This window comes from Rhineura floridana, chromosome 3 (assembly GCF_030035675.1).
Source record: "Rhineura floridana isolate rRhiFlo1 chromosome 3, rRhiFlo1.hap2, whole genome shotgun sequence".
NCBI lineage: Eukaryota > Metazoa > Chordata > Lepidosauria > Squamata > Rhineuridae > Rhineura > Rhineura floridana.
Window position 1 is genome coordinate 162807466 of NC_084482.1, and position 8393 is coordinate 162815858.

Consider the following 8393-nt stretch of genomic DNA (forward strand, 5'->3'; position numbering starts at 1 on the left):
TGGTCTTAGTATTAATCCGAACTCCACACTCTCCTCACATCCACCAACTCTCCACCCAATCTCCTCTCAAAAACCCACCAAAACAACCCACTCACGTTCACCGTCCACCCAGATTTAACTGTCATCCTTCCATTTATACCCTCAGCCATTCTAAACACTCAGCAATCATCCAGCATTCTACTGCCCATTCACTCTCCCCTCCTCTTTCATTCCACTTACCATGTATCTCCTATACAAACAGCACTTACCATATATACACTAATACATGAACATCACAGGCCGCTGCACAGCTGAAGAGAGAGAAAACTCCCGCCGCAGCCCAGCTTCTCTATATAAGCAGATCGCCAAGTGCGGGGCCCCCCAAAGCACAGGGCTGGGGGCAACTGCCCAGCTTCCCGGTGCCTAGGGGCAGCTCTGTACATACATACATACTATATATACATACATAACATACATACATACATACTATATATATATTCACTAATAGGCAAAAAACCTTGCGGTTTAAGAATGTACCTATAGCCAACAGATATTTCTATCAAACTTTAAAAAGCAGGGAAATTGGGCAGCTATAGTGAGTGCACCAGGGGAGCAGGAGACCTGAACTCCTCTCTGAGATATTGGACTGTCCTAGAAATTGGTCAAAATGCAAACACCCTTTGGGTTGGTCTTTCACAGTCCAATCCACTTCCTGTGTAGCTTGGAAGAATTTTGTAACATGTGCCTTTGAGCATATGGTGAGTGGTGGCAACACCTGCCATCTCCAAAGATAGAGAATTATATTTTTCTATGTTTGTTGGTGTTCTTCTTACATTGCTTCTTTTCTGTGTTACTAATGTTTCTACAGAGAATGTGAACTAGAAAATTTTATTTCCCTCACTGTTCATCCCAGAAATCTGTGTCAAATTTATTTTTATTAATTTCAAAGCCTTTTTATTGGTCAGTGTCATATGATGGTGAAAACAGCCTTTTGTGTTTCATATTGAAAGTTATGTCCTATTTCTATTTGGGTGCATTAACAGTTGAATCTGAAACGGCAGTTTGATGTAAAACCAGACTGATTCCAATATGTTGCTACTTCAGCAATTACTCTAGCTGTTGGAAAAAAAGGGGATGCATGTTTTCATTTAAGGCAAGGTGGGCACGGTCAATTAAAAACATAGAGCACTCCTACCATTTTGCTAGAATATATTTCACCTCCCACTGTTTTATCTTGTGCAAATTGAGACACTCCTGAGGTCCACTGGAGACCATTCTGCAGAAGTCAGTGCCATTATTATGTTTGGAGGTTTTTTAGTGTAACTTTTGCAAAATGTTGCTGTACTTTACTTATTCACAGAAATAGAAACAAAAGAAAATGATTTCCTATAGGAAACATCACTAAAATTGCAAAGGAAATCAGACATATTCAAAGTGACCATCTGAACTATATCAACTGTCTTAATAATGTTGCTTTCTCCCTGCTAAAACAAGATCAGCACAGCACATGTCTTGTTTCTATTATTTGGGCTGATTGCAGGTGTTGCCATCACTCACCATATGCTCAGAGGCAGGTTACCAAATTCTTCCAAGCTACACAGAAAGTGGATTGGACTGTGAAAGACCAACCCAAATGGTGTTTGTATTTTGACCAATTTGTAGGGCAATCCAATATCTCAGAGAGGAGTTCAGGTCTCCTGCTCCCCTGGTGCATTCACTATAGCTGCCCAATTTCCCTGCTTTTTAAAGTTTGATAGAATAGTTGTGGGCTATAGGTACATTCTTAAACCGCAAGGTTTTTTGCCTATTAGTGAATTTCCCTGCTTTTTAATCCGGGAGGTAAGAAATGGCATCCTGTCCTGTGCAAGCTTGCTGAGAATGGATCGATCATTTGCATGTTTATTGAGTTCAATGGGATTTGCTCCCCTGCAATCATGCTTAGGATAGGTGAAACTGACCACAGAGGATGGGGAGGGAAGGAGGAGGGAGGGGAGGGAAGGAGGAGGGAGGGGAGGAAACACAGAGGAGAGGAAGGGGATGGGAGCAGGAAGGAGGGGGAGGGGTGGAGAAGGACAGATTTGATCATTTGCATGTTTATTGAATTCAGTGCGATTTACTCCCGGGGAATCATGCTTAGGATAGGTAAAACTGACTGGGGGGGGGAGGGAGGGCTGGAGTGGGCAGGGGAGGAGGAAGAAGGAGGAGGGGAGGGGAGGAGGAAGGGAGAGGAGAGGGGAAGGAGAGGAAAAGCAGGTCTGATCATTTGCATGCTTATTGAGTTCAATGGGATTTACTCCTATGCAATCATGGTTAGGATAGGAAAAAGTGACCATGGGGGGAAAGGGGGGGAAGGAGTATATTGGAGGGGGGCAAAGGAAGGGGGAGAGGAGGGCAGGTTTGGTCATTTGCATGCTTATAGAGTTCAATGGTATTTACTTCCATGCAATCATGCTTAAGATAGGTAAAACTGACCATGGGGAGGAGGAAGAGGAGGGGGAAGAGGGGATTGGAAGGGGATGGGAATGGGGAGGGAGGGGCAAAGTGGCAAGAGGGAGAGGATAGGAGGGAGGAGAAGGGAGGTTGGGTTTGATCATTTGCATACTTCTTGAGATCAGTGAGATTTATTTCTATGCAATCACATTTGAAAATGGAAATAGACTGCCTTCAAGTTGACCAGACTTATGGTGACCCTTTGAATAGGGTTTTCATGGTAAATGGTATTCAGAGGTGGTTTTACCATTGCCTTCCTCTGATGCTGAGAGGCAGTGACTGGCCCAAGGTCACCCAGTCAGCTACATGGGTGTGTGGGGATTCGAATCCCGGTCTCCCAGTTCATAGTCCAACACTGACCCAGGGGAGGGGCAGGGAGGGGAAGAGCAGGGGGAGGGGAGGATTGTGATGCGTCCTTCCCTGGCTCTCCCTGTCAGGTTCCTACCTGCGCGTGGCTACTGCCTGTCACTAGGCACCACCAGGGACTCCACCAGTCCGGACCGCACTCTCTTATGGTTTACCTATCCGCTCTAGCACAGATCTCAACAGATCCCCCTGCTAGGCAACCACCAGTCACGTCCTAATACTAGTATTCCCAGAGACTCTGAATACTGGTATTGTTATTCTCTTCACCGCTGCCACCATTTGTTACAGTTCCCCTTCAGCCTTCTGGTCTGTGAAACCCCAGCCAAGGATCAGGCCTTTGGTAAACCAAATTAAGTATTTATTACAGATAACAAAGCTAACAAGATTAACAAGATTTCTTCTTAAGGCACATAAGCATATGGTTTTACTCAATACTAATCCAAACTCCACCTCCCTCCTTCTTCACGCTCTCCTGGCAAACAACTCTCTCAAACCCCACCAAGCAATCCACTCTTTCTCTTCTGCCCCCCAGATTCCACTCTCACTCTTCCTTTTATACATTCAGCCATTTTAAACACTCAGCCAATCATCTCGCATTCTACTGCCCATTCACTCCCCCTCTTTCACTCCACTTACCATGTATCTTCTAAAACAACAACACTTACCATATATACATTAATATAGGAACATCACAAGGATATTGGGTGGGTGGGCACTGGGCATAGGGGAATGTGATGTTCCTGTATTAGTGTATATATGGTAAGTGCTGTTTGAATAGAAGATACATGGTAAGTGGAGTGAAAGAGGAGGGGGGAGTGAATGGGCAGTAGAATGCTGGATGATTGGCTGAGTGTTTGGATGGCTGGAGAGTATAAATGGAAGGATGACAGTTGAATCTGGGTGGAAGTTAGTGGGTTGTTTTGGTGGGTTTTTGAGAGGAGATTGTGTGGAGAGTTGGTGGATGTGAGGAGAGTGTGGAGTTCGGATTAATGCTAAGACCAGTACCTCAGGGATAGATGAAACCATATGCTTAAGTGCCTTTATAAAGAAATCTTGTTATCTTTGTTATTTAATAAATATATTTGATTTACCAAAGGCCTGATCCTTGGCTGGGGTTTCACAGACCAGAAGGGAGGGTAAGGTAAATACCAAGGCTGAAGAGTGACAAATGGTGGCAGCGGGGAAGGGAAGAATAACACCACAAGTATTCAGAGCAAACCAGAATTATCTGCATTGATACAAAGGGAGTGGGACAGCTTAAGCACTCAGTCACAGAGTTAACCTGATAGAGAGACTCAGGCAGAGTCTCTGGGAATACTGGTTATAGGACGTGACTGGTGGTGTTGCCTAGCAGGGGGATCTGTTGAGATCTGTGCTAGAGCGGGGAGAGAAACCATAAAAAAGGACAGTCCAGACTGGTGGAGTCCCTGGTGGTGCCTAGTGACAGGCAGTAACCACGAGCAGGTAGGAACCTGACAGGGAGAGCCAGGGAAGGGCGTCACACATGGTGGCACAGCGGTGGGATACGAACCAAAGAGAGTCCCAAGCACACGTGGTGGCAGTAGCGGTGGGATACGAACAGAGGAGACTATGTCACAGGTGTTGGCTGTAGCAGTGGTACGAATACTAGAGAATCCCTAACAGTGGTGTGGCAAACAGAAATAACAAAACAAGATTATTTGTGAGAGTGACTGGCAAAGAGTGTGTGGCAAAGAGTGAGTGAACTCAAACACCATGGCTGAATATATAAAAATGAAAAGAGAGGAGCTGGTGGAGAAGTGCATAACATTCAATTTACCTCACGAGGGTAAAGGGGTAGATGAATTGAGGGTAGCACTTATAGGATTTGCAACTGCCCAGCAAAAACAACCTTTCAGGGAAGAGACCCCAGAAGGATACTTAAGCAATCCCGCTTATATAGAGTATTTGAGAGAGAAGTTAAGATGGGAGGCTGAGGAAAAAGACAAGCAGAGGGAGTTGGAAACTGAGAGATTGAGGATGGAAGCTGATGGGAAAGATAAACAGCGAGAGTTAGAAACTGAGAGATTGAGGATGGAAACTGAGAGAATGAGAGTGGATGCTGAGATACAAGGGAAAAGATTAAAATTGGATAGAGAGAAATTTCACTCTGAGGAGACAAGGAAAGACAGAGATGGAGCAAAAATAAAAATTACTCCAAAGGACTTTGCTGTGTATGAGCCTGGTCAAGATCCTCAAATTTATCTCACAACCTTTGAAAAGGCAGCTCAATTGTGGGGGCTACCTGAAGATAAATACATGCAGTATTTATCAAACCTGATCAAAGGGGAATTGGCAGAGGTATACCAATATTTCCCCACAGACAGGCCCGTCACCTATGCTGAGTTTAAAGAGGCGGTATACAAAAGATTCAGACTGGGACCTGACCACTTTAGAAAATTATTCCAAAACTGTCAGATCCAAGCAGGGAGGTCTTTTGTTGAACTGGGAGCAAAGTTGATGGATATATTTGGAAAGTGGATGAGTAGTGCCAAAGCTCAGTCAGTGGAAGATGTGAAAAGCCTCATGATACTGGATCAATTATACCATCAGTTACCACCAGAAATAAGGCTCCTGGTCAAAGACCGTTCCCCTGCATCTGTGCAGGAGGCCGCAGAGATGGCGGATCACTTTGCCTCCAATAGAACTGGCTGCGTGGGGAAAACATCAAGAGATTTTAAACCCAGACCATATAGTGGCAGCAGAAAGGATGTGGTGCCACAGCGAGTGAGTCCTCCATTAAAATCTGAAGGGCACAGGACACCCCAGATTGGATCTGTGTACCCTAAAACAGAGGAGAAATTATGCTATAAATGTGGTAGACTGGGGCACCTACGTTTTCAATGTGAGGTTGCCAACCCCATTAGTAATCCTGCTCAGGCAAGGGCAGTAAAAATAGAACCAAAAGATCTAACAACAAAAAAGGTTCAGTTCTGTCAGATAAACTGGACAGAAGTAAAAGACTTGGATTCGAGTCTAAGAGAAGAAGTGTGTGTTCAAGGGGCAAATTATTGGGCATTGCTTGATACTGGTGCCGCTCAGACATTACTGAGGCCAGATTTAATAAAATCTGAGGAAATATTACCTCAGGAAACGGTGACTATCCAAGGAGTGAGGGGAGATCCAGAAAGCTTACCCATAGCCCTGGTGCAAATGAAATGGAGAAATAAAGAGGGAAAATATAAAGTTGGTATTAATGCCCACCAACAAGAACCAGTGATACTGGGAAGAGATGTTATGGGGGCACAAGGGAAAATATATGTGGTGACCAGACAGCAGCTTGGCAAAGAAACAGAAGCCATGTTAACACAGGCTGAAAAAAACAGGGTGGAATCTGTTATCGAGCCTCAGGTCACCATAGCAACCACTAGCAGGCCTGCTGAAGGAGACAAACTGTATCAAGTGGTCTCTGGGGAAGAGACAGAGCATTTCAGAGAAGAACTGAATAAGGATACCAGTTTGAAGCAAATAAAGGAGCAAGCCCTGACCCAACAGATTCCTTTCACTGACAAACTGAGGAATCAAGTTGTGTGTGAGAATGGGATTTTATATAGACTGTGGATGCCTGCTGAGAGAAAGGATGAATGTGAACCAGTGAAGCAATTGATAGTACCTAGCAAATACAGAACCATATTGCTAGAGGTAGCCCACGATGTCCCATGTGCAGGACATCTGGGAATAAAAAAGACCAAGAGGAGATTGGCTGCACACTATTATTGGCCAAATATCTCCAAAGATGTAAAACAACATTGTCTATCTTGTGGTATATGCCAAAAGGTGGGAAAAAGTGGAGTAAAGACTAAGGCACCCTTAAAGCCCCTTCCTATAATTGGACAACCCTTTTATAGAGTGGGAATAGATTTGGTGGGCCCTTTTTCCAAACCCACAAGGCATGGCAAGAAATATCTAGTGGTGGTGGTGGATTTTGCCACCAGGTACCCAGACGCAGAAGCACTAAGATCTGTAGAAGCCCCTGTAGTGGCAGAGGCTTTATTAAAAATCTTTATGAGGCTGGGTTTCCCTCATGAAGTGCTGACGGATCAAGGCAGTGTATTCATGGGAAAAGTGATGCAATGTATGTGGAAGTGTTGTGGTCTAAAACATCTAAAGACCACCACTTACCATCCCGCCACTAATGGGCTAACTGAGAGATTCAATGGAGTTTTGAAGGGCATGATAAGAAGCTATGTTCAAGATCACCCACAAGACTGGGATGAACATTTGGGATGCTTCTTATTTGCATACAGAGAAGTCCCTCAAGAGTCAACAGGCTTCTCACCCTTTGAACTCATGTTCACTAGAAAAGTGAGGGGACCTTTGGAACTGTTAAAAAATTCATGGGAAGGAACCCTGGGAGAGTACAAAACATCTGTAGTAGATTTTGTATTGGAATTCTGCAATAAATTAACATCAATGATGGAAGTTGTGAAAGAGAATCTCAGTCAAGCTCAGCAGAAGCAATGTTACTGGTATGACAGAACAGCCAGGGAACGTGTGTATGATGTGGGAGATATGGTTATGGCGTTCATACCCAGGAAACATGACAAATTACAGGCTAACTGGGTGGGACCATATACCATAAGAGATAAGCTTGACACAGTGACGTATGTAATTACCACAGACCAATTAAACAAAAACAAAGTGGTTCATGTAAATATGTTAAAGCCTTACCATACCAGGGATGCAAAGGTGTTGCAAGTTACCTTATTCCCTGAGGGAAGTGGGCCTGAACTTCCGGATTTGGTACAGGAAAGCAAAGACAAAGGAGGGGTAGATCAAGTGGAATGGTCAGAGGAGGTGAAGGAGGAAGTAAAGGAAGAGATTCTGAGAGTTTTGAAAAACTATGGGAATCTCTTCAGCAATAGACCTGGCCGAACCAGTATAGCCAAACATTCCATTGATACTGGAGATCATGCCCCAATCAGATCTATGCCGTACCGTGTGAATGGGAAAGTTTTGAGTGAGATCAAAAAGGAGGTCGAAGATATGCTGGAACTAGGAGTGATCAGGGAATCTATCAGTCCCTGGGCCTCAAGTATTGTCCTGGTTCCGAAAAAAGATGGAACGACAAGATTTTGCATTGATTATCGGCTAATCAATAAAATTACTGTCCCAGATGCGTATCCTATGCCCAGGGTAGACGCAATGTTAGAGTTATTGGGGGCAGCAACCATTATCTCTATGTTAGACCTCTGTAAATGATTTTGGCAAATGGAACTAGACAAGCAATCCAGAGCCAAAACTGCTTCAGTACACCAGATGGGTTATATGAGTTTGTGACCTTACCCATGGGACTAAGGAACTCACCAAGTTCATTTCAGAGGCTAATCAATACTGTGTTGCGAGGCATGTCAGATTTTGCAGTGGCCTATATCGATGACGTGGCCATTTTTAGCAAGTCGGTGCCTGAGCATGTCCAACACCTGACAACAGTATTAGAGGCATTAAGAAAGGCAGGCCTCACAATAAAAGCAAAGAAATGCCAGTTTGGGTTGAAGGAGGTGGTCTATTTAGGACATAAGGTGGGGAGTGGGAAAAGC